This window comes from Mchenga conophoros, linkage group LG19 (assembly GCF_057382185.1).
Source record: "Mchenga conophoros isolate Kocher_MC1m ecotype Shallow Benthic linkage group LG19, M_conophoros_male_GT1.1, whole genome shotgun sequence".
Lineage (NCBI taxonomy): Eukaryota > Metazoa > Chordata > Actinopteri > Cichliformes > Cichlidae > Mchenga > Mchenga conophoros.
The window spans coordinates 13,726,789-13,753,516 of NC_140544.1; the positions used below are offsets into that span (position 1 = coordinate 13,726,789).

At 42.6% G+C, this 26,728-nt stretch overlaps 1 protein-coding gene across 2 annotated transcripts in view; it reads right to left on the minus strand.

Annotated features, from left to right (window-relative positions):
- Nucleotides 1-26,397, minus strand: part of lingo2b (leucine rich repeat and Ig domain containing 2b) — a 41,161-nt gene extending 14,764 nt beyond the window's left edge. The window contains exon 1 of one of the 2 annotated variants that reach the window (XM_085257584.1): nucleotides 26,096-26,397. The gene's annotated coding sequence lies outside the window, so the exon portion shown is untranslated. Of the gene's footprint in view, nucleotides 1-16,974; nucleotides 16,996-26,095 lie in introns of those variants that run through there. The other variant, XM_085257586.1, reaches the window with a different exon arrangement.
- Between the last annotated feature and the right edge of the window lie 331 nt (nucleotides 26,398-26,728).

The window sequence follows — 26,728 nt, forward strand, 5'->3', positions numbered from 1 at the left end:
AGATTATTTAACAGTATATGCAGCCAGGGACTACACCGCCAAGGTCTCCATCAAGGCCACAAGTCAGCTGATCAAGTACCGTGGGATCTTCATACAGCGATTGCAGTAATGAGGATGTTGCACAGGTTTGTTGTGGAGAAAAGAGCTGAGGAGCTGTTGTTTCACTGGTCGATACACATTCCCACCTTATCTGTGGCCACGAGCAGTGGGCAGTGACGAGTAAGATCACGGATAAAAGTGGCAGGAATGAGCTTCCTCTGAAATGTGACTGGGCTCTCCCTTACAGATAGGATGAGGTGTTTGTCCATTCAGGGTGGGTTCAGAGTGAGATGTCTCTTGGACACCTCCTAGGTGACTTTTTTCAGGCATGTCCCCACGGGGGAAGACCCCTGGGAAGACCCAGGACACACTGGAGATATTATGTCTCACGGTGTCTGGGGAACACCTCTGTTTCCCCCAGGTGCATGGGGAGAGGGGGGTCTGAGGGTCTCTGCTTCAGCGGCTGTAGCCATGAACCCACGATGGATGGATGGATGGATGGATGGCCTTTCTATTTCAAATCTCAAATTTTAGCCAGAAAAGATAAAACCCCCAAATCCTGGGAGGCTTTCAAAAGGCTAAGAGCTTCGTATTTATTATTTTTACACAACAGCTGAATCGATTTTCTAACATACCTCTTAGAGAAAAAGCTAATTTGCCAAAGTCGGCATGCTCCTTTGATTTGGTCTGTCCCCACCTGCATGCACTACACTTAAAAACATTCTTACTTTTTTTTGAGGCTGGTCTCAAAGATTAATTCACTCACAGATTCAGTCTTCAGTCTTTGCGAATAAAGATCGGCAGCTGACAAAGATATAGTTGCATTAGACTGCTAAAAAAAATATGATTAACTGTTGCATTTTTTTTTAAAAGGGCAGGTTTTTCAGATACAAAGATGTGGGGATAACGGAAAGTTTTCCTTTCCAGTAAGCACAGTCCCTCTAAGTGACTGCATACCCAATTTTCTTTAGTATATCTTAAGGAAGACATAATTTCAGCTAATAGCATCTGTATTTACACTTGGTATCTGAAGCCAAAGCAAGACATTCCTGCCAGCTGTATAATTAATATAGCTTTAAAAAAAAGCCTCATTTTCATTTCACTGCCAGAGGGTTTGTGATTATAATTTGCTCTCATCCCTCTTTTTTTTGTCTTGGAACTTACACTCCCCTCCTTCCCTGGAATGTCTCCTCCACTTACAAACTATGTCAGCATGGGACCTGGTATTTTCTCTGTGTTCAGCTCCTCATATCTAGGAAGTAATTTTGCCTGTTAGCAATTATTAATAACACAAATCAGATGAAAGCCCGAATGCTGAAAAGCTAGTTTATCCGACAGATGTTTGAACTCATGCGGACGTTTAGTGCCAAGCTGCAGCATGTTCTCACTGGCTTCGGATCAGTTTGTATTTAGGCTGTGAGTGTTAGAGAGGAACACGCCGCAGCAGCATCCTTTTCATTAACTGCTGTTTACACGGCAAAAGGTGAAATGTGGATTTTTGGTGATCACATGTTCACAGTATTTGTTATGCTATTAGCCTAAATGTGAATCAGTTACTCTGGAAAAGCTGCTCTCGCAGGATTTTGATCCCAGCGATGCTTCAGATGATTTCTTTTCACCTGAGGAACAGGCTGTCTGTCAGGACGTTAATACGCTTCTGGCTCGGATCCAAACGATACTTAGACAAAATACACAGAGCAGCAGTAAATATTGGCTGTGTTGATATCAGTGAGTACCGGAAGCATGAACTTGCTCCCAGACCTTACGATCATTTTCCTAGTTAGCGTCATCTCTTTTTACATCAGACCCTCTGTGAGGGATTAGGCAGTCCTCACTGGCATTGAATAACATGGGAGGATTAGCACTTTTGCCTGTCACCAAATCAGTCTGACGGATTAGCAATCGCCTCTGCCACTCTAGAGAATTCACTCCTGCTCTAAACGTATTCAAGTCAGTGTGACAGCCAAGGTGACATTGGAGTGAAAGGGAAAGAGTCATTTTCGTCAAACCCTCTGACAGAGTGTGGCACTGCGCTGTGCATGGACAATTTTAGCCTTCACGGGCATTTAGTGGGAATGGGTAATTGACAGCATGGGCGTTAGCAGTCAGGTGAGCTAGCAGATCTTTGACTGAGTAAACTGGTTTCTTTTTTCAAAGTTCTCCAAACTCTGGTACCTTTTTGTGGTCATTTCATGGCATAGCTTCCAACTGCTTTTTGTAGATCACATGGTTGTGCTGGTGTCATCTGAGTATGACCTTGACCTCGGAGTGGGGTAGTTTGAACCTGTGAAGCAGTCTAGAAAAGAGTCAGCGCCTCAAAGTCTGAGGCCGTTGTTTTCACAGTGGTTTTCACCTGCTGAATGAGAGTCACTGCTCCAAGTGAATAAGTTTAAGTATCTAAGGATCTCTGGTTTCACGAGTGACGCAGAGGTGGAGCATGAAATGGGCGTAATCTGAGCGTTGAACTGGACCGCTGTGGTGCAGAGAAGGCAGAGCCTGAGGACAAAGCTTTGGTTTAACCAGTTGATTTTCATTCCAACCCACACCTATGGCCACATGTTCTGGGTAATAACCAGAAGAATGAGACCAAACAGTTGAGTTTGTTGTTTGGACATTTGGTGGGGACTGGGGCAGCTGAAGTGCTTCAGGCATCCAATTAAAATGCCTCTTTGACATCTTCTTCAGGTCCTGGGAGGCAACCTGGGGCAGAGCGCGAACTTGCTGTAGATGTCATATATATCTAATCTGACCTGCAAATGTGTCAGGACCACTCAGGAGTAACTGGAAAGTGGGGCGGGGGATAACTCCATCTGGAACTTCCTGCTCAGCCAAGAAGAAGAAAAGGTATGGCTGGACCAACAGATGGCTATATAGATGTGCATTTAAAATAGAGACAAACACCGAACGACATCTTTTTTGTGCCAACAGTGGCATCTTTTAAATTGGATTTATCCCACCAACAGAACAAAATGCAGATATTCATTTGAACTTGACACGACTGACTAATTATCTAATAATTACAGCCCTATTAGAAATCTGCATGGATTTCTCATTAATTCAGGCTCCTCAGGATTGCAGTTCTACAGTTAACACTGGCTAGCAGTAGCACGAGAAGATTACCTGCTTTCAGTCTCTCCTTTAGGTGAAACCGTTCCTGCTGTGCACTATTTGTGGATTTTTACCACAACAGTGACAGAAGCCCGAGGCTGCCTGTGACAGAAAGAGAAGCTCTTCTCCTGTGATTTGTTTACAGCGGATCCGCAGACTTAATGTAAGAGCATCAAATTATTGTTTGTGTGAGCTCACTGGATGCTTTCACACAATATTACACCTGCCGCATAATTGGCTGCCTGCAAACATAGCTAGAGACTGGGAAATGTGAACTCCTTGGGGAATGGAGCAGGTTTGGGCCACATAAATGTTCGCTAGCACACATTCACATGCATGAATATTCCAAAGACACTGCACAAAGTCTCATATCCACTTGAAAGACTTGTTACTAAGCGGGAAGGGAAATTTTCCACTGCTATGCAGTGGCTAGACTTCATACTGACTTGAAGGCAGAGTGTTTGGATAGAGCTTCTATTTTATGTTTAAACAGTGTTTCATTCATGTACTCATTTAAACGACTGGTATTCCAAAAAGCACTTGGGAAGCTAGTAAAAAAAAGACCATACAGCTGAGATAGATGCAGAGAAAATCTTTTAGCTTGAAGCCACACATTTCTGTCCCTCGGTGGACTCTGGGTGTTTGCATGAGCTCAGCAGTCTCAGCATTAGCAGTCTTACAAATTGCACCATTCAGAAAAAGCAAGTATATGCCAGAAAATCAATATAAAAAGCTGAAGACAAAGTGGCCTCTATAGCAAAGCCCATGTTTTACACAGGATGGAGGACTACAGGTGGCACACATCCCTTAGCACCTTATCTATTTTCTATCAATGGAACTAAAAGAAACAGAATAAATAGTCGCAGCTGCTCAAACTAACTCAGACACAACTCAGTGTCTACCTTTTAATTTTCTAGGCCTGAATTTAGATCACACAGTAGGTTGTTTTAGACAAAAAGATGAAGGGATAACAGGTTTGGACAGTATGTTATGAAGTTTGTCATTGTGCAACAACTAGGACTGTAAGTGCCTGCTAGTTATACACATTGACTGCAAATAAAATATAAACACAGCCTCCAGGTCTGCAAAGTGAAGCCAGTGCAGGGACGCCTAAAATCTGCATTGTATCTAATCACCAGAAGGGGGCGACTACTGAAAAGATTTCTATTGGAAAACAACCCTTCGGTTATCTTGATCTCTGACCTCAGCAAACATTTTTCTAATACGTTTTCATGTTTTACTAAATGTAGCCTGATGCTTATTTTTTAAATTATGTTTTTAATTAGAGTCAAAAAGGACAATCAAGCAGGTTATGCTAAAGAGCAGACCTACACTCAACCTGCTAGTTGAAACCATGTGGGTGTGCAGTGTTCCTTGGATTCTTTGTGCAGAAATAAAGAACTTGACCATAAAACATCTCTTAAATCCAAAGGAACAAATCATGAGTCTACAAAACACTCAAAGACCCAGAAACATGAAAACAACTTCACTTATCAGTGACCGTGGCCATGTTTCTGTCAGAGAGTCTCTTTCAGTGTCTGTGTACAGCTTTCAGTTATAAGTCAAGAAAAGACACAATGTCTTATGGTTTTATTAAGTAGAGCCAAATAGACTAGACTTTTCTTTATGAGCCAAAATGCTTTTGAGTGCACTTTACAAGTAAACTTATGACCACGTAGACTTCTCAAGGAGGCAGATCACCGAAGCAAAATAAAATCCCCAAACTCAGACAAAGTCTTCCTCATGCCAAAATTTGGTTTGACCTTTTATAATAGGACCAAAATATAAAATATGCAGTACTATAACTCAGGTTTAAGTAACAAAAGTTCATCAAAAAAATATTGGAAATATTTGGGTATCGGGTGGCATAACTGTTAGCCATCGGTACTGGATACATTTAAACACTTCTCTGTTTATTTCTCTAAAACACCCCAAGAAAAAAAATCTGACTGTTCTTGGCATTATATGAGAAGTCAACAGAACTGAGTATTGATTACTTTGTGTCAAAAGTACTAAAGAGAAGTAGTTTTGCAAATTATTATCCAAGAATGGCAAATCAGTGCAGAAATGTTGAGTGCACTTAGCACATGCAACCAGAGTGCACCCTGATAGTTCTCTTCCGCTTCAGTGATCCATTAAGGCTGATAAGTGGCCGGAAACATTAAAGCGACTTTTGTCATTCACAGAAACAGTATTTTTATGTTTTAGAGAGCAATCAGGAGCAAACAGCTTGATTCGTTTTCTCTCGCCTTCTGTAGATCAACAGGTCATGTGTTACATGGTGGGTTTGGCAAGAGCTAGCATGCAGATGAGAATGAGGCAGCCTCACGCAAAGACCTATTTTTAGAAGGAGAAATGATACTAACCTTTCTTCCCTATGAAGGGAAATTTAGCTTCATTTGATATTCCTGTTAAAGACAACTGAAGGGCTTTTCTATCTCATAGACAAGTCACCTGCTTAAACCATGAAATACAAAGCAGCAACTGGTGCAACTAAAAAGGAAATTAAAATACTTTGTTACAAAAGATTTCCCTTAATGTGCTTTACAACAGATTAATGAGATACTGTACAATCCTGCATATGTCTCAGAGTGCCTGCTTACTGTTCTCTTGTGAGACCTGCGACTTGAGGAAAATGTAACGGAAGCACCAGAACTTCTTAAGTAAAATATTCCAGCAATTATCCTCCCTTTAATGACTCCCATAGTGAATTACTGAAAAAACTGTGCCTCCAAAGAATGGAGAAATGGATCTGCTACCTACAACATCTGAAATTTCTTGGAGTTTTGATCTTGGAATCAGCATATTGATGATGAACAGATGGATGATGGACAAATGGATGGATTCAGGGTCACAGGGAGGGCGGGGCCTATTCTAATTGTCACAAAGTGAAAGGTTTAGTGCACCGTGGACAGGCTGTCAGTCAATCACAGGCCAAATAGAGAGAGAGAAAGCCATTCATGTTAATATACTGTGAAATCACTCATTAACGTGACATGTGTATCTGTGGGTGATACTCCAAAGACGAGCAGGGAGACATATATGCAACATTCTTGCTTTAGGGTGACAGCGCTAACTGGTGCACCCCTCTGTTGTACAGCACATGTCCGGGGCGACATGCATACAGTGCGACCGCTAACTGCACCCAAGCATGAAACTCCAATGCATCCTCAATGTCAACTGTGACTGTGAAAATGCTGTGTTGAGTAATTAATAAATCAGCGAGGCATATGAAAGGACAGTATTTCAATGCTTTCTAAAGGAAACCCCCATGAAGAACACTGTGCCCTGCAACAGCACGAAACAAAGAGACAGTGAGAGAGGAGAGCTGAGATGCTAACGCAAACTGAGGCATATTTTGGGCTTGAAATCATATAAAGAAAAAAACGGTCTAGTGTGAAGCACAGCAAACAAAGAGATACTTTGGGGAAGATACAAGGTAAAAGGAAATAATAATGAGTAATAAGGTAGCTACATTTGTATGGGCAATGAGTTTCAGGGAACACATGGTTTAAGCAATAATAATGAGTTAAAGAGAAGCTGACAGCTTTATAAGGCTGAAATGAAAACGTGCCATTACTTGTGCTTTGATTCAAAACTCTCAGCTCCACAGTGGCGAGAAATGAGTGTCATTTCATTCCAGCTGGTAGAGCATTTACTCATTATGTCAACAATATGACACCATATACAGTTTTTCTCTGAACACCTGGATTTTATGTGGGATTTATTCATTTTATTTAGGTGTTACAAAACCGAGAGGTTCACAGTGTTATTTTACAGAAAGGCAGGTAAGTCACAGTATTTAGCAAAACATAACTTTTATGGTTTCCTGAAATTTGGGCTGTCTCTGTGAGATTGTTAAGTCTGTCCACTGTGTGAAATAAGGGACAGTCTTCTGCTGCAGTGGATCCATTTCCAGCACCGCTATGCTAATTAACCCCCAAAGCAGCTGACAAACACGGCGAGAAGGGAAGCTTACACATTTTGCGGGATTAGGAAATTGCAACAAACTCGGGATGTTCTCTCATCAAATTGTCACTGTCCCAACAGCAGCTCCGTCTTCACTCAGCTGCTCCAAAGTGTAACATTCAGACACCTCCGGAATATTTGTTCTGCCGAAAACCCGTCTTTCAGCAGACACCCTGTGCTCTTCCTCAATTACACGGTGAAATGCTTAGATTTATTCCGGTGTGTTTGCCAGCTGGATTGCAAGACTCTTACAGCATTACAGCAAATGCACTTATTTTGGCAAACATGCAGAGACAACAAATTACTAAAAATTAGCAGAGCTTGCTCTGAGGCTGCACACAGCAATTTATACATAAACTCAGCCATGTTATCCCTTCAAATCTCAGTGTGGTGTTGCAGAATCTGGTGTGCAAGGCTAGGATTGCTGTATTTACAGTCAATTTGCCCTAACATGGAATATTTTTATAATTTCTAATTAGATATTATGTCATAACTAAATCTTAAAACGTTGTTGATTTGATAACAAAAAATATTCAGAAGTAGTTTAGTGACGGTAAAGTGAATGCAAAGTTGCGTAAGACTTTAAAATCATAAATTTACAAAAGGCATTTTGTAGCTGAAATCATCCATCCATCCATCCATCCATCTTCATCCGCTTTGTCCGGGGCCGGGTCGCGGGGGCAGCAGCCTAAGCAAAGAGGCCCAGACCTCCCTCTCCCCAGCCACCTCCTCCAGCTTATCCGGGGGAATACCAAGGCATTCCCAGGCCAGCCGAGAGATATAATCTCTCCAGCGTGTCCTGGGTCTGCCCCGGGGCCTCCTCCCGGTGGGACATGCCTGGAACACCTCACCCAGGAGGCGCCCAGGGGGCATCCTTGTCAGATGCCCGAACCACCTCAGCTGGCTCCTTTCGATGTGGAGCAGCAGCTGCTCTACTCTGAGCCCCTCCCGGATGGCCGAACTTCTCACCCTATCTCTAAGGGAGAGGCCAGCCACCCTTCGGAGGAAGCTCATTTCTGCCGCTTGTATCCGCGATCTCGTTCTTTCGGTCACTACCCACAGCTCGTGGCCATAGGTGAGGGTAGGGACGTAGATCGACCGGTAAATTGAGAGCTTCGCTTTTACACTCAGCTCCCTCTTCACCACGACGGACCGGTGCAGCGTCCGCATTACTGCAGCTGCAGCCCCAATCCATCTGTCGATCTCCGGCTCCCTTCTCCCATCACTCGCGAACAAGACCCCGAGATACTTGAACTCCTCCACTTGGGGCAGGAACTCATCCCCGACCCGGAGTGGGCACTCCACCCTTTTCCGGCTGAGAACCATGGCCTCAGATTTGGAGGTGCTGATCCTCATTCCCGCTGCTTCACACTCGGCTGCGAACCGTTCCAGTGCGAGCTGGAGGCCCTCACCCGATGAAGCCAATAGAACCACATCATCTGCAAAAATCAGAGATGAGATTCTGAGGCCACCAAAGCGAAAGCCCTCCGCCACTTGGCTGCGCCTAGAAATCCTGTCCATAAAAATTATGAACAGAACCGGAGACAAAGGGCAGCCCTGGCGGAGCCCATCACCCACCGGGAACGAGTCCGACTTATTGCCGGCAATGCGAACCAAGCTCTTGCAACGGTTGTATAGGGATCGAATGGCCCGTAGCAATGGGCCAGACACCCCATATTCCCGCAACACCTCCCACAGGACACCCCGAGGGACACGGTCGAATGCCTTCTCCAAGTCCACAAAACACATGTAGACTGGTTGGGCAAACTCCCATGCACCCTCAAGTATCCTGGAGAGGATAAAGAGCTGGTCCAGTGTTCCGCGACCAGGACGAAAACCGCATTGTTCCTCCTGTATCCGAGGTTCGACTAACGGATGAACTCTCCTTTCCAGCACCCTGGCATAGACTTTCCCAGGGAGGCTGAGGAGTGTGATCCCCCTGTAGTTGGAACACACCCTCCGGTCCCCTTTCTTAAAGATGGGGACCACCATCCCGGTCTGCCAGTCCACAGGTACTGCCCCTGATCTCCACGCAACATTGCAGAGGCGTGTCAACCAGGACAGCCCTACAACGTCCAGAGCCTTCAGGAACTCGGGGCGGACCTCATCAACACCAGGGGCTCTGCCACCAAGGAGTTGTTTAACTGCCTCAGTGACCTCGCCCCCGGAAATTGGCGGGTCATTCCCCTCATCCCCAGACTCTGCTTCCTCCTCGGAAGACGTGTCAGTGGGATTAAAGAGGACCTCGAAGTATTCCTTCCACCGCCTGACAATTTTCTCAGTCGACGTCAGCAGCGCTCTGCCAGCACTATACACAGTGCAGGTAGAGCACCGCTTTCCCCTCCTGAGACGTCTGACGGTTTGCCAGAATCTCTTCGAGGCAGTCCGAAAGTCTTTTTCCATGGCCTCTCCGAACTCCTCCCACACCCGAGTTTTTGCTTCAGCCACTGCCCAAGCCGCATTCCGCTTGGCCTGTCGATACCTGTCGGCTGCCTCCGGAGTCCCACAGGCTAACCAAGCCCAATAGGACTCCTTCTTCAGCCTAGTGGCTCCCTTCACCTCTGGTGTCCACCATTTGGTTCGGGGATTACCGCCACGGCAGGCACCAACCACCTTGCGGCCGCAGCTCAATGCAGCAGCTTCGGCAATGGAGACGCTGAACATGGTCCATTCGGACTCAATGTCCCCAGTCTCCCTCGGAATGCTGTTGAAGCTCTGCCGGAGGTGTGCGTTGAAGATCTCGCGGACTGGGGCCTCTGCTAGACGTTCCCAGCACACCCTCACTAAGACCCTTATGAAAAGGACACCGAGGGAACAGTTTACCCTGCCCGGGATAGGGTTACCGGGGCCTCGCCCTGGAGCCAGGCCTGGGGAGGGTGCCCGAGGGCGAGCGTCTGGTGGCCGGGCCTTAGTCCATGGGGCCCGGCCGGGCACAGCCCGAAGAGGAGACATGGGCCCATCCTCCCGCAGGCCCACCACCCGCAGGAGGCGCCATAGGGGTCGGGTGCATTGTGTGCCAGGTGGCGGCCAGGAGCGGAGGCCCTGGCGGACTGACCCCCAGCTGCCAAGACTGGCAATAGGGACATGGAATGTCACCTCTCTGGTGGGGAAGGAGCCTGAGTTCCTGCGTGAGGTTGAGAGGTACCGGCTAGATATAGTCGGGCTCACCTCTACACATGGCTTGGGCTCTGGAACCAGTCTCCTGGAGAGGGGCTGGACTCTGTCTCAGTCTGGAGTTGCCCTTGGTGAGAGGCGGCGGGCTGGGGTGGGTATCTTAATATCCCCTCGGCTTGCTGCCGGTACGTTGGGGTTTTTCCCGGTGGACGAGAGGGTTTGTTCCCTGCGCCTTAGGGTCGGGGAACGGGTCCTGACTGTCATCTGCGCTTATGCGCCGAGTGGCAGTTCAGAGTACCCAGCCTTCTTAGAGTCCCTGGGGGGGGGTGGGGGGGGGGGTGCTGGAGGGTGCTCCACCTGGAGACTCTGTTGTCCTGCTGGGAGACTTCAATGCTCACGTGGGTAACGACAGCGAGACCTGGAGGGGCGTGATTGGGAGGAACGGCCTCCCTGATCTGAACCCGAGCGGTGCTCTGTTATTGGACTTCTGTGCTAATCACAGTTTGGCCATAACGAACACCCTGTTCGAACATAAGAGTGTCCATAAGTGCACGTGGCACCAGGACGCTCTAGGCCGTAGGTCGATGATCGATTTTGTAATCGTATCAGCAGATCTGCGACCATATGTTCTGGACACTCGGGTAAAGAGAGGGGCTGAGCTGTCAACTGATCACCACCTGGTGGTGAGTTGGATCAGGTGGCGGGGGAAGACGCTGGACAGACCTGGTGCACCTAAACGCGTAGCTGAAATCATTAAAAGTAAAATTTCTTGCAGTTGTGGTATTTATTTGCAACGACGTCATAATTAAATTTGCCTTCATTGCAGTAACAGTAACTAAAAAAAACAAACAACTCACATTGTGACAACACTTTCCCCAAAATCTGAAAACTTTTGATCTCATTCTGATGTAAAACAGGCTCCGAATTTTTAAGAGAGGGCAGTTCAAACTTTCTCGCTATCACTCACTGTCTCACACTATGGCTTGGCTACCTTTTCATATTTTTTGCTGAGGCTTTGAGATGTCTGCTGCTGAGATTTCTGCCACCACGGCGGTACAACGGAGGCAAACGGAATTCGAATGAAATTACTTGCGCTGCTCCTTTGTCATCCTCATCTCTGCCTGTCTTCCACTGTAAATAAGTTTTCTGCTCAGTTGGATGAAGTGAAAATTATTGATGAAAAGTTATCTGTGGTTGTCACTGGCATCTTTGATGTATTCGGGCCCACATCAGTAACAAGAACTGCTTCAGCAACAAAAGTTTCTGAGACGCACTCCTCCCCGTATGAGCACAAATATTACAGGTGAGGAAACTCAATGAAAAAATAAAACAAATCTACTGCTAAATAAAGGTTGACACGTGAACTCCAGACAATGTCGGGAGAAGAAAGACAGGAAAACTACACAAAGTCTGCAGAGCGTTTACACTACTGAAAATACTTTTTTAGGTGAGGATGCTGCCTGGGCAGAACGTGCAGCAGGCACCACTCAGAAAGACCACAAGCTAGCTGTGAATATATTCGCCTATTTGCACATCAGTGAATCACACAGACTTTCAGTTCAGCGCTGCAGTGCACGTGTGAACATAGCTACACTAGACTGTAAAAAAGTGCATGATGCAGCTACAGAGATGTCACCCATTTTGGAGGCTCTTGGGGTGCATTTATTTTTAAAGGAGGTGATAAGTGAGGTAAACATGCTCACATGGTAGCAGCTGTCAGTCACAAATAGCTAGAATGTGCTTGCAGTTATCACTAAATTTACTCTAAATGGGAGCATAATTTACAAAATGAACATTGTGCTGTATTAAATAAAAGTAAAAATTAGTTTTTGAGACCATAAATTCATTGTGAAAATGTCTACTGAGTTCATAAATCAAATGATTAGTAGGGCAATTTTTTTATAGACTTGCATACAATGTGATGAGTTGAGAAGGGGAAGGCCTCCTGCTGGAGATTGGAAAGATTGCAGAGCCAAAGGCCTTTTCTATATTTTAAATACAGCCCATACTTCTAAAGCAAAAAATCACCAAGCCAAACTTATAATTATCCCAATTGACAGGCAGCTCTGCACATCTCTGCGTTAGATGCAGAGAAGGACACAGTTATTGCAGACATGTGGTGCCAATGCTGTCATCCTGAAAAGCCACTGAAGCTGCGGCTTTGGCCGTCAACCAGCCAAACAGCCCCCACGGCAAGGAGTGTGCTCTCAGACAGAGGATCAGCCAGAGCGTTGGTGTCCACGCAACAGGACAGCTGAGAGGCCACGGGCTCCACAACTGGTGCTACACTGTGAATATAATGGCCTCTCTGTTCTTTCAAGTGCTTTATAATGACAAGCGGGTGAGTGCATTAAGACTGAAGCTCTGTGGGCCAATCGTATTGACAGGGTCGTTACTACAGTATAGCAGGTGCTCCCCAGGAGCACCGATCTGTTCTCTACCACCGAACAAACAACCTCTCTGTATCAGCACTTACTGTTTTTTATTTGTGCTATTACCGAGCGCTCAAGCAAAGCCATCTCGCGTCCTGTCACAGAGGTGGATAAAGCCATGTTGACCATCTGAGACCGGAGCAATATTTGTTCTGAAATGTGCAACAGCAGGCGGTCTCGTTCCCTCTATCACACATGACAGGCAATCAGCAGCTGTTTTTATTACCGAGGATATGATGTCAGGAAATCAGTTTGATTTGTGTTTGCCTATCACCTGGTGTCATTTATTACGCTCGGGAAGCATAATGTGAATAGTGTCTTTTTATACCAGACTTTTATTTTGCTATTCATTGAACTCTTTCATAAAGAAATCCACTGTGTAGATGCTGCGTTATTCTTACTTCACAGGGTGATGTTTCATTTATTTTCCCGGCTGCTGCAAAAGCATCAGAAAATGCAACATGAAAGCAAAAAGATTCAGCATTTGCTTTGCACATCGTTCATAGCTGCATTTGTGTTTTGAATCCTGAATTCAGGGCAGTTTATCTTTGCATTAAAGAGTCAAACTTCTGATTTGAATCAAGCTCCCCCTCACCTACCACTGCTCTAACGTTCATTCTCCCCACCTGGTTTGCTTAATTTCATGCTGTAGAGTTTGACAACCTGAAATGACATTGCCGCGCTGCTCCCTTTGCCATCACTTCCCCTCTGTTGTCCATTTCAGTGAAGTCTTTAGAACCCATCTCTGCTCATTTCAGCTGCATTTTGTTTTGCTTTCAAAGACTCCTCTGGGCTTTATACTCTATCACCTGCACAATGTTCTATCTATTTTGCCCTAATGCATTTCTATCATTTTTACTGTACATGTGACTAAAGTGAATTTGCAGTAACAGAGATGGAGGGAGGTAGTGGGGGAGAAGGGGCGGGGGAGCTAATGATAGAATATGGGCCAGATGCAGGAAGAACTCCTGGAGATGCAGGGTTACGGACCTCACTGTTGAGAATGAAAAGAGATGAGGGTGGGAGGGCTCGCAGGCAGTCTGATATTCTCATATCGAATCTGGCTGTGGGCTTATGTCACACTTAATTCCTCGTCTCTCCTGTTGGTCCCTGCTGGAATAAGTCAATTCAAAAAGCTGTGAAATGATCTAATCAGTTTGAATCCTGTCATCATGAAAATCTAGAGTGTTTAAAAAGTGTTATAAAGTAATTCAATTCATTTTTAACCCAGTTGTATTTATACTCATAAGGTATAGCTGTTCGAGAACATAAATATCTCATCAGCCAATCACATGGTTGCAATGCAAAACATTTAAGCATAAAAACATCTGTGTTAGTTGATGACCTGCTGAAGTTCAAACTGAACATCAGAATGTGACACAAAGGTGATTTAAGTGACTTTGAATGTGGTGTGGCAGTTGATGCTAAATGGGCTCGTCTGGGTAGCTCAGAAATCTACTGGGATTTTCCCAAAGAACCATCTCTAGGGTTTACAGAGAATGGTCTGAGAGGAGAAGAGAAAACATCCAGTGAGCGGCACTTCTTAGTGAGAAAATACTTTCTTGATGCCAGCCGCCAGAGAAAAATGGCCACATTGCTGACCATTAAGCAAATGTAACTCATTGGAAACCAAGGTTTGCAGGAGAGCATCTCTAAATGTCAAACCTTGAAGTAGATGGGCTGCAGCAGCAGAAGACAACCACAGCGGTTGCCACTTCCGTCAGCCAAGAACAGGAAATTGAGCTCACCAAAATTCAACATTAGAAGACTGGAAAACCATTACCTGGTCTGATGAGTCTCAATGTCCCCTGCAACACTCAGATGGTGTAACCAACATGAAAGTGTGGATCCACCGTGTCTTGCATCAACAGTTCAGGCTGATGGGTTCAGTGTAATGGAATAAAAATATTTTCTTTGGGCCCATTAGCACCAACTGGGTATCATTTAAATACCACAGCCTACCTGAGTATTATTGCATCCCTTTACGACCACACAGTACCCATTTTCTGATGGCTGCTGATGGCTGGATAATGTGCACAAAGCTCAAATCTGGTTTCCTGCATCAGATCTCAATCAAACAGAGCACAGGCTGTGGTGGAACTGGAGATTCACATCATGCACATGCAAATCTGCAGCAACTGCAACGTTATCGTGTCAATGCCAAAGTCTCTGAGGACTGTTTTCAGCATCTTCTCGAATTTCTCACACAAAGAATTAAGCTACTTCTGAAGGCAGCCCAATACTAGCAAGTTGTGCCTAATAAAGTGTCTGCTGTTGTATATAGAGCCAGTTCACACCGGTAATAAATCTTTATTTGGTGTGGAGATTGTGCAGAGTAGCTAACAAATTAATTATATTGTATATAACATGGGCACATCCATTAAAATGTAGCTGTTTAACATGACCCAGTGGTTTGAAGCTTAGGAGCTAATGCTAGCAGCAGCTTGTAAACTCAGCTAGCATGATTCACTGTGATTAAACGGCATGCTTTATTGTTGGGAATGTTGGGATTAACTTGGTTCTGAGAAAAGCCTCATGTGTATTGTTAGTGTAGTCCAGAATTTTGGCACTTGAATTTTTATTGAATTTAAAGTTACTTTAAAAATTAAAAGGGTTCACTGAGTTCCTACTAACCTACAAGCAGCTAACAAGTTTAGAGAATTAAAAACTTTGGATGGTGCAACATAATGTTGAGGCTGTTTCTACCCAGGAGAAACACTGAATACTGAAACTTCTCATAAGTTCTCATTAGCTAAGCTCGGAAAAATTCACAGGTGCAGGAAAATATCACTCTTTGCACTAAAGTGTAAATGAACGCACCACTTTATAAAAAGCTGCTTCTACAAACTGTGCTCATAAACAATATAGAATACACAGTGTTGGGTAAGTTACTTTAAAATAGTAACTTAGTTACATTACTAGTTACTTCTCTCAAAAGTAACTCAGTTACTTCAAGTTACTCGTTACTTTCAAAGTAACTAGTTCCTAGGGAAAGTAACTTTGGTTTTACTCAGAATTGTATAATGTATAATGCATATTTCCACGAGAGAAATCCCACGCCTGGACCGTCATTGACTGCTGCCATGATTCTAGCCTACGTCACAGAGTCATGTGCGCCTTTTACATGCAACACAAAAAATGCAGTCGTGGTGCTTTCGATTGTACTCAGAACTCAGAAATTCTGCCTTCTGAATAGGAAGATGTAGGCAACACCAGACTGCAGATGAGCTGCATACAGGGCTGGACTGGGACAGAAAATTGGCCCGGGCATTTTGACTAGAGACCGGCCCACCATTATAGGAAAAATCATAAAGCCTTTGAATGAAAATAAACACTGTTGTGACAGTGATGTACACTGTTCTGATGGTATATATGTATCAATCTGTCAATCGTTTGTTGTAAGACTCAGATAATTATTTTTTAAAAGCTAGACATTTTAAATGAGAATAAGAAAGAAAAGTATTTCTTTGTGCCCCCCTCTCCCTGTTAATGCCCTACATGCCCCCCTGGCAACACTTTGCTAGATCCGCACCTGCACAGTTACCAGCTGTCAGCTACCTAAAAAAGGATCCTGGTGTTATTTGTCTCTCAGAAACAGTTCATAACTTCCCTTCAACTCATTCATGTCACCTAAAAGGTAAACCTGTTTCTCCATCACCTGTTCAGCTCTGATGATCCAGTAAGGACATCTCCTGGTTTCATCTTCATGTTTCCCTCTCACCAGATAACCAAACCATATCATGACCAGCAGGTTTACAGCTGTGGCTCCAGCAAACATCAGCTGATACTAGAAATTAATATTAAATAAATTCTAACAATAGCTGATCAAGCTTAAATGTGCTGCTGTTGTTTACCGCGACATCTGCTGGTTTCCTCTTTCGGCAAAGTGAGCGATAAACAAACAGGAGAGCCGATCAGCTGATCATTGATCAGTTTTCATGATTGAAGTAGAAACGGGAGAGGGAGGGGGGAGAATGAGAGAAGAAGAGGCAGCTGTGCAGCAAAGACACAGAATAACTCCAGCTTTGTGCCTTTTTCATTGTAGCTGAATTACGGGACAAACTGTTCCTTTTCACCTCAATAAGAAACGCGTAATATTTTCTCTGAATACCAGACGGGACGGTTGGCAACTCTAATAACTTATGAACAAAATAAAGTTCAACATCATTAACTTCATAGCACCACCCAGCTGTATAGAAACTCCGTCATGCTAGCTAGTATGCAGTACGGAAAAAGTCAGAATAACGAAAATAAACTCCACCTAAACTTGGTTTATATCTGACCCAGAGAGACTGCAGGTCATACTTCTTACCTGAAGTTCAGTTCACACTTGGACCGGCGGTCTCTTTTCCTTCTGCGTCCCCTTTCCTTCATCCACCTGCTGGCCTCCACCACTTGCTAATGTTACTGAATCTGTGGAAGCTCCGTGATAGCCACCACACGAAGTAACGACCCTATCTAAATCCCAGTAACGACTAATGCGTTCCTGATTTTGGCATAATAACTAGTTACCGTGCTCGTTACCACAATAATAACGTAGTTACTGTAACGCGTTACTTAATAACGCGTTAGTCCCAACCCTGAGAATACATATCGTGGAAGTGTCTAATGTCAGCCTCCCTCTGTGTTTGTGACAGTGCCAGAGGAAGGTTGCCCACACTAACCTGAAGAACTCTTTGTGCTTTCCCCCCCAATTTTACTGGCATCTCTTGCAAGAGTGTCCTCCAGAGACCTGCCTGTTGCAATGTTTTCTCATTTCTCAATGGAAAGGATGTGCACCATTATTTGCTCCTGACATTGCTGAGAGCTGAGCGCATTTATATATAGCAGCAAGAATGGCAGATACTTCTAAACATTTTGACTTTTAGCACCTCAGAGGTGTTTTCATTCAATCGTCACAACAATCTGCAATGCTACAATATGTGTAAAGTATACACTGACTTGCATTAAGGCAATAAAAGATTATACATTAAGTTTGCAGGATGGAACTACAGTGAGATCATTATTAGCATGAATGGAAGAACAGCTATCAATTATTGGTTCCTGTTGTCTGGTTTAAACTATGTAAGCATTCCTGAAAATGTTTCACTGTAGAAAAGGAGGAACTTGAATTTTACCCATCACTAGTTTGCGCATGGAAATTACTTGAAAGCTTCACAGTTGGTATTAAATTAACCCCTTACAACATTCAGAATGCAGTATGTCACAAAACTTTGTAGCATCTTCTAGCTCACCATGGCAACATTTTTGTATATACCTATTTAGGTTGTGCCTATATGAGTTTGCATATACGCAGGTCTTGTTTAATAAGTGAACAATCTCTTGGAAGAACGTGGGCTGTCAAATCACAACAACGTATGTTACACACCACGTATTCTGAGTAATTTCCTAAATAATACAGTTATACAGTCCCAATTACTACAGTAGTGAAAAGGTTACCAAGATGCTATAAATTACACTCACCTGACACTTCATTAGGTACATATCGTTAGTACTGGGTTGGGCCCTCTTTTCTCTTCCAGAGCTGCTTAAATTCTTCGTATCATAAAATCAAGAAGGTGTTGGAAACATTCTTCAGAGATTTTGGTTTTTGGCTGCTGCAGATGTATCAGCGGCACGTTCATGATGCAAATCACACCAAAATCCCAAAGGTGCTATATAAGATCTAAGACTAGGATGTGGAAACTGTGAGTGTGGACTGCTTAGTACAGTGAACTCTATGTCGTGTTAAAGAAACCACCTTGAAATGATCCTAACTCAGTGACATGTTCTGTTATTCCCCTGCAAGATAGCAGACATGAGCAACAATAATAATCAGGTAGGCTGTGGCATTTAAATGATGCTTAGTTGGTCCTAAGAGGCCCAATTTGTGCCAAGAAACTATCCCACACACCTTTACATGATTTTTTCTTTTTCTGGGCCATCCTGTGTGAACCCCAGAGGTGGTTATGGAGTTTCCAACATCCTCCTAGAAACTCTTCTGGTCACTTTGACCAATTCTACATATGTAAAAGCATTGAGTTGGTGCCAGTTTACTCGTGTATTCAGTTGGATATTTGAGTTTCAAAGCAGTTTAACAAAGTAGGTAAATCTAAAGGTTGTTTTTTATCTAAACAGAAGAAACCGGCTGTATGCCAAAACTACCCCAAAGCTAATATCGCTATGAACAAATGAACACATAATGATGAAGTGTAAGAGGATAAAAAACTACAGACAATCAAATTTCTTCATGAATAATATATTAGTCTTTAAAATGCCACACAGCACAGCTCAATGATGGGTTTTTTTTGCCTGCACTTCCTATACTAATGGCAACCCATGCACACACAGAACACCCACTACAAGCTGGACCCATGTCCAACTGTGTGTGTTTGTGTGTATACAGCGTAGGTTGACACCAATAGTGTATATTGATTTTCTGATAAATGGCCCCGATGCTGCAGGCTTTCATTAAGAATCAGCTTCTACTGTTGTCTACACTAACAGATATGATGCGGTTTGATTGATCACATACTTTAAAGCTGATCAATACTACACTGGTTGTCTGTGGGAGGGTCATAACCTTAATGGACCTAAATTACACGAAGATGATGTTTTTATGATCCCTTTATTTATTAGGACTGAGGATTACTGACTATTGTGGATCATCCCAATTATTATTACGGTTATTATGATCATGCCAGTGGTTATTCTTATTACTTTTGCTTTCTGTGCTAAATTCTAATACTAAAATTAATTCATCTTTACCTTCGTTTCTCGAGGAAAGTCACGAATCCCCTCATTTCCCTTTCATATTCACACATTAATTTTTGATATTGAATACCTGCAGAAAGTAATAGCTGTTGGCAGCTTTGAGACATATTAGACTTCAGCACAGAGAAACTCGTGTGGTTGCAGCCCTTGTGTGTATTTATGTGCAAGAGGAGGTGCAAAAAAAGCCCATGCAGGAGGAGGTGCAATATACACCTGAGCAAAAAATAGGCTCTTTGAGTGTTGCAGCATAATACTGCTCCTGCGAATTAACCACGCATCACTGTTACATTTTAATCGTGCACTGGAGACGGGGAACCTTGAGTTTGTTGAAACTGACGCCTACAGAAACCAGCATCTGCAATGCTAATCACACTCCAGCAAAAGGGCCCCACACACTGGCCTCGTCTTGCCTGTCAAACAAAAAATTCGTCTCCAATAACAACCGAGCACTCTGGAGCTCGCTGCATCGCTAATGTGTTGCTTAATATGAAAAGAGTCCTCACTGTCCTCTTGCTTTGGACACATCTATATTCAGAAGAGGAGTGGGAAGTCATGGCTCTTGTCATTATTCGCTGATTTATCTGGGACTCCTTGGATTAGACAACTATTTTATACACCGTTTAATAAAGTTAGTTCTTCTCAAAGTACTTTAAGATCAAGTGTGATTATTTCTGATATGGAGCCATTTAGCACAGGGTAGTTAAAAAAAAAAAAGTAAACTAATTTGTGTTTTATCGCATCTCTCTGACTAAACATTTGGGGGCTTTTATCTGGTTTCCACTTGTTATAGCCATTTCCTTTTTTTCTTAAGAAAAGTTACATAAAATTCTCATATTCTACACCTTTGCGTCTGCTAGGCACCCTTTTAAAATATACTGTATTATTAATGATATGAACATAAATGCCACGTCGCTTTATCCTTTCTAGATTTATAATCTTGCCACTGGGGCTAAACGTTAGTGCTTAAACTCAAATTTAAGAATATATTTTGCCATGAAGATATTAATAGAAAACAGCAAGAAGACTTATTTAACTTGACATATCTTCTTCCTTTTCCAGTCAGATTAAGTGAGAGGAGAGTCTTCCTCCCTGACTGTGAAACACAGTGAACATGAAACAAACTCCAACATTATAGAGCAACCTGCACAAAAGGACCTAAGTTAATTATATTACTCAAATAAAAAGAATTATTTATTGAAGTCCATGAAACTTCTTCTATAAGCATTCTGTATATGACAATTCAGAAGCTGAAACATTTGCTTTTTATTGTAGTGTTACTGGGAAACCTTATTGACCTTATTACATGTAAAACCCTGGAAATTTAAAGTCTTAATATAATTCATGTGTGTGTTAGTTGGAGGCTCTGACATCTGGGATTGAAAAGTGGCAACTGAACAATATTTAATCAATTATTAATGGTGTAGATAAAACTGATTCACATGGTAATTATTAAGTAATTAAAGTTTCTGTCTGCAAATCTGCCTTGCATTAATAATGTTGCCTTTCAGCAGCCATCTGTTGTTTTAGGTTGTCATAATGGGTTATTTCAGAATGATCAGTTTAACGTGCACTAATATCCTGAGAATGTGTTTGACACCTATGGGGTGTATTGATTTTCTGACAAACTGTACACATACTGCAGGCTCTCATTAAGAATCACCGTGATTAACTACACAATTACTTTAAAATTCCTCAATAGTAACCCGGTTGGCTGTGGAAAGGTTGAAATCTGAGCACGTCGCAGTAACAGATCACCTGGTAGCTGGATAATAACAATGAATATAATTTTTAATGTTTTTTTTTTATCACTGTGGATTATCTCTAAAAGAGCACATCAATGGGAAGGGCAAAGACGTTTTTGCTAATGGAAATGATTTTACTCTCATTCAGCTCAGTCTCTGAGTTATTGTTACTTTGGGAAGTACAATAAATGGGCTCTCGGTGAAAATGACATTTAAACTTCCACGTGGATGATATTTAATTCAGATTCAAGATGAAACAAAAAAAAAAAATCTCCTGCTTCTCCATGATGAGAGATTTTGAGAACAAAACACATTAGACCTTCAACTGACCAAGTGACCTCTTTTATGATGCCAGTTATACATTCATGTGCACTGTTATTATATTTCTAATCATAAAAATTCCTGCTATAATGAATCAAATTGTCTACTTTTCTTTTAGCAACCAGATTAGACAGACAGGCCCTGCCATTAGGGATATTTGTATATTTTTGTAGTGCACTTATCCAAAAACTGGTACTGATCTGTGTGCAGATGAACAGTTGGTGGCTTTTGGAGGCAGGTGCGATACATCCCCTTCTAAATCAGCCAAGTATGGCGTAAAGATCTGGTGTAACAGTGATGCCAAAACTCCTTTTCTGCAAAAATTATTTTTAAACTATAATCGAAACCATAACTGATTAGATAAAAGTATTTTTAGTATAAATGTCATTGGAAACCGCAGACAGGTCCATAACTAAATGGTCAGTGACGTAATTTTTGTCATTTTTCCACAGTCGATTTTAAACGATATAACCAAGATGTGATTAAAGTGAAGACTTTCACCCTTAAGTGGTTTAATTAAGTATTGCAATAAATGCGGAGGAATTACAGAAGCACCAAAGTAATGGGCCAGACTAAGATAATGTTAAATATATGGATTTAATAATTGGATGAAAATCATTTGTAGCTAATGACTGCCTGAAGTCTAAAACCTGTGGACATTACTAACTTCTGTAATCCCCTCTTTTAAATACTCTGGCAGGCCTTTACTGCACCCACCTTCACTTCCTGCTTATTTGTGGTTCAGTCACCGTAAAGCCGCTGTATGGGGCTGAGGTCAGGTCACTGACGTGGTCATTGAAGAATATTCACTTTCTTTGCCTCTTGGGCTGATTTTTCTTTGGCATGCTTTCAGTTATTATCCATTTGCACTGAACATAGAGTACCTTCTACTTTTATCAGCAGTCACATCATCAGTAAAAATTTGTGACCCAGTCAGCCTTGCAGGCTAACACAACATTCACGCCATCTTGAATAAGCAAATGCTTCAGCCAATACCTTTTGATTAGCCTTGTCTCATGCTTTCTTGCTTTGTGGTAGATTTTTGTTCTGTATTCATTGATATATTTGAATGCTAATCAATAAAATCAAATCAATCAAACATCATGTTTGAACGATGATGTAATATGCTTGGAATGATGAGCTGCTTCTTTCCATCTCCACACTTTTTAATTCCCATCATTCTGGTACAAATTAATCTCGGTTTAACCTGTAAAAATAATTTCATTCAGAACTGTGATGCGTCAGTCAGCAAGTTGGCATACAGACTGCAGCAGTCAGGGATTAAACCTGCAATTAATAGATCACATGCTCTGCCTCCTCAGCTACAGCCACACCAAGCTCTCAGGCTTTTTAGTGAGCTGGTCAATTCATTCCTTATCCCGAAAAGTTGATTCATCTGGTCGCAGCGTTTTCATTGCATTTCGTCACTCATCCAAGTGACTGCAGGTCATTTGCACAATGACTGAAACTAGCACCACTGGCAAACAAAGGGCTGTGAGGTCAGTTTCTTTATCATTTATATTGCAAATTGTCATAACAATTGATCAACACTCACTGATCAGTGGCCAGTGGAATAGCTGCAATCAAAGGAGTGTTTGGAATTTCTTTTCCTGGATGACTGAGCATGCATCAAGACAAATTCATTCCCTACTTTTAAAACAGCCACTGAATGTTTTTTGCTTTCTCACTGATGGGCTTAGTTTATTACTTTTTTGCCTAATTATGGCCGCGGTCACTTGCATGAAGTTGCTACCAAATGCGAGTAATACATTTAAAATCATAATAAGATTTTAATCTACTTAATTTATGGCCTCACATGGCCATGAAACTGCTTCTCAATCAACTGTTAATTTTGAGCTTTAATGGAATCTGGTCAAATAAAATTTACTTGATTCGTTCATTGGTATATATATATTCACTTTTAAATATCTCTCTTTATAAATATTTTATACACTTCCTTGTATTTCTCTCAAAATTATTGCTTCATGTTTATGATGCCAAAGAATATTTTTTCGCCTGTACTTAGACTAAGACAGACGTTTTGGTAATAAATGGTGAGATGCATTTTTAATTATTATCATTTAAATCTGGAGGATCAAGAAAAATGGGCTGACTTTTGCATGCTTAAGGATGGAGGGAAATCAGCCACATCATATCTGTAGGTGTAACTTTGTGATTGCACTGTAATCTATTTTAGTTTCTAATGTTATATTTTAATTTGTTTTTTCTTCTGTCCTTGGTTTGCATGTGCGCTTCTTTTTCTTTTTTTTGCCTTTTTGAAATCCCTTTTATGTTTTATTTATGTCTTTTATGTCTTGCCTTGTCTTAGATCTTGTTTCTCTTATTTTCTGTTAGATCACAAACAATAACAGAAAAAAATCCTTGTCACACTTGTTGCAGCAGCATGTAATCAATCCCTATATTCTTCCATTTGGTTTAAGTTGGATTTCTAATGTAATCCAACTAATGCCAATAAAGGGAATCAGTACATGTAAGACAGAGCTTAACAGTCAGTGCATAAAACCCAAACACTGGCATTGCTTTTCTCCATTATTGGCACCATCTGAGGGAAATAAAGGTGCCAAGAATCAGCCAGGCGGTTTGTGTGCAGCTATGCGGGTGGGATGTTAACTCATTAGTTTGCGCACCCACAATGAGGGACAAAAACAGGGGGGGCTGAGCTTGATTGGTAAGGCTGTGGAGGTCAAGAATACAGTCATGGTAAGTATGACCAGCTGTGGATTACATTGAGGCAGCGTGAAGGTTGATTGGGAATTAAGTCAGGAGAAAACGGTGGTGGCGCGGTGATTTCCTCAGATGAGTTTTGTGCACTTGGTTATTACCCAGAAATCCTCCCATGTGACACGAGACACAGACACGGCAAGCCTTGAAATTTCCTTGCAAGGGAACAGAGTTAGAGATGTGAGAAAGGGAAAGGGAAAAGGAAGCCTGTCAGGGTTGGAGAAAATAAACAGTAGAAGGTTGATAGGGTGGTAGGGGAAGACAGAGGGGCGGAGGCAATCCCACCTTACCCATTAGCTTATCTCATTTCCCCCCCCAACCCTTAACAAGGGATAGTTTTCTCCTCGTCTCATCTTTCTCTCTCCCTCTCTCTATCTCCCGGGACCAAACACACCCCTGACAGGTTGCCATGGAAACGCCTCACACACACAAATGCCCACACACTCACCCACACTCTCTCTCTCTCAGAGACACACGCTCAGCATCACTCTCTCTCGATCTTGCAGCGGTAACGCCTGTATCCCCCCTCCAACCCCTCCATTAGCATCCCTCTTGCTTGGATACAGCAGGGCAGCACTGGCCGAAAGCCCTGAGGTACAGCAGAGTCCTCCGTGCACCTAAATTCATTTGTTACAAGAAAACTTCTAAAAACCATACTTTGGTGAGCACACTGAACAAATGCTTACATGCTGTGGCCTTGGATTTTGGAACGCAAAAGTATTGTTCCCTTTTTAAAAAAAAAAGTAATTAAAAAAAGGCTTACAAATGCATTTCTGGTTATTTCCCCTGAACTATGCTCTCTATTATGAAGATAACAATGGCCAGATTCAATTTGCACACAATTACTGTAGCCATGCCATCCTCAATTAATGCCCACGGAAGTCAGAGAAGAGCCAGTAGCTGGAGAGTCCCTTGGCTGAGCATAACTCATTTATAATTCAGTCTTATTTCTCGTACTTAAGGTCAGAACAGGAGCGTGTAAAGTGAGGGTTTTTTGCAAATACTCATCCGCATGAAGGGATATCTACACTATATCTCATTCCCACAGGCTTTTAGGGATCCTGGTCCACTCTGAGGGGGGTACAAAAAAAGAACTGTGTTCCTCAGTGCGTTCCTCTGCTGCAGGGCCACACTGACTCACAGCAGAACACCAGCTTCATACAGAGCTTGTGTCATCCCCCGCCGTGCAGCACAGGAGGGTTTTTATCTCTCCACCTTGTCAAGTGTGTTGGTGTCATCATGTCAGACAGTGTATAGATGCGATCTCTTTGCTGCAACAATCTCAAGTGGGGGGGAAAGAAGTCACATCCACAGGCGTCACCATTCATGCAGGCGGTGGATTGTCTTTTAAAATTTATTTATGTATATATATTTTTTATATTTTATATTGAGTTTTCAGTCATACGGTATGATACATAAAGTGTGATCACAATCCAGCATCCTTTCTTCCCTCAACACCTACATCCCTCCCAAAACAGAGGCAGAGCTTTTATCTCCATTCACCACCACAGACCTCATGGGGACCTCATCAGCTCTCCTGTTCGCATTTATTTATTTACTTATTTGAATAACTTGCATCCTTCCCCCCTGAAAATATTCTCACACCTCCTGCCCGGAGAGGGACTACGCCTATAGTCTGCTGATGAAACCAAGTGTCAATATCTTTTCTTTTTTTTCCTTTTTTTTCGCGAGTTATCGCCCAGTTGATGAGTGAGTCGGGAAGGGTTTTGTTCATGTTCGTCACGGATTGAAGTGAAATATGAATTTGAGCTTAAAAAATATAAATATATATGTATCTCTCTCTCATATATATATATATATATATAAATCAGTGTTACAACAATTTAATGGTCGATGAAGTATCACGAGTCTTACCTTTTACCTGCTCCGCCACATGCCAAAATCCACCTTCACGTTTTACATCACTGAGTGGGAGTCCGAGGCGCGCACACTCTTAACACAGACTTGCACAGACTGTGAATGCAATCCTCTCTCTGAGTTGGTCTCCTTCCACTCTGGCTTCCATGGAAAAACGACCTTAAAATAGCAGACTTTTTTTCGTTTTTTTTAATGTGGTTTCCTCTCCGGTTATCACGCAGCTCAGTGTTTCTGAAGTCGGCTCCAGGTTTAACGAAGCATCGGCACCGCGCTGGATCACGGCGCGCGGAGAGAGAGAGCGAGAGAGATGCGTCAAGCCAGCAGCGTGTACAGAGTGGCATTAAATGTTGGCCTTCAGAGTAAAAGCCTGAAAAGTGCTCTCTGATGTACAGTTGTGCCAAACAGCTGTCATTTAGTTTGGCTGAATGGTGAATACATTTATAGGTCAGCAATCTGAAGCAGTTTAGTCTCGACTTAGATCGTTATTGATCTGGATCAGTAAAATGTACAGGATAGTTTATTAGAAACACCTTTTCAGCCTTTTCAGTCTTTGAAAATGCTGAAATTTTTTGTGATGTGGTTTCAACAAGGTGCCAGAAACATTTTGGTTCATATTGATGACATTGCAGA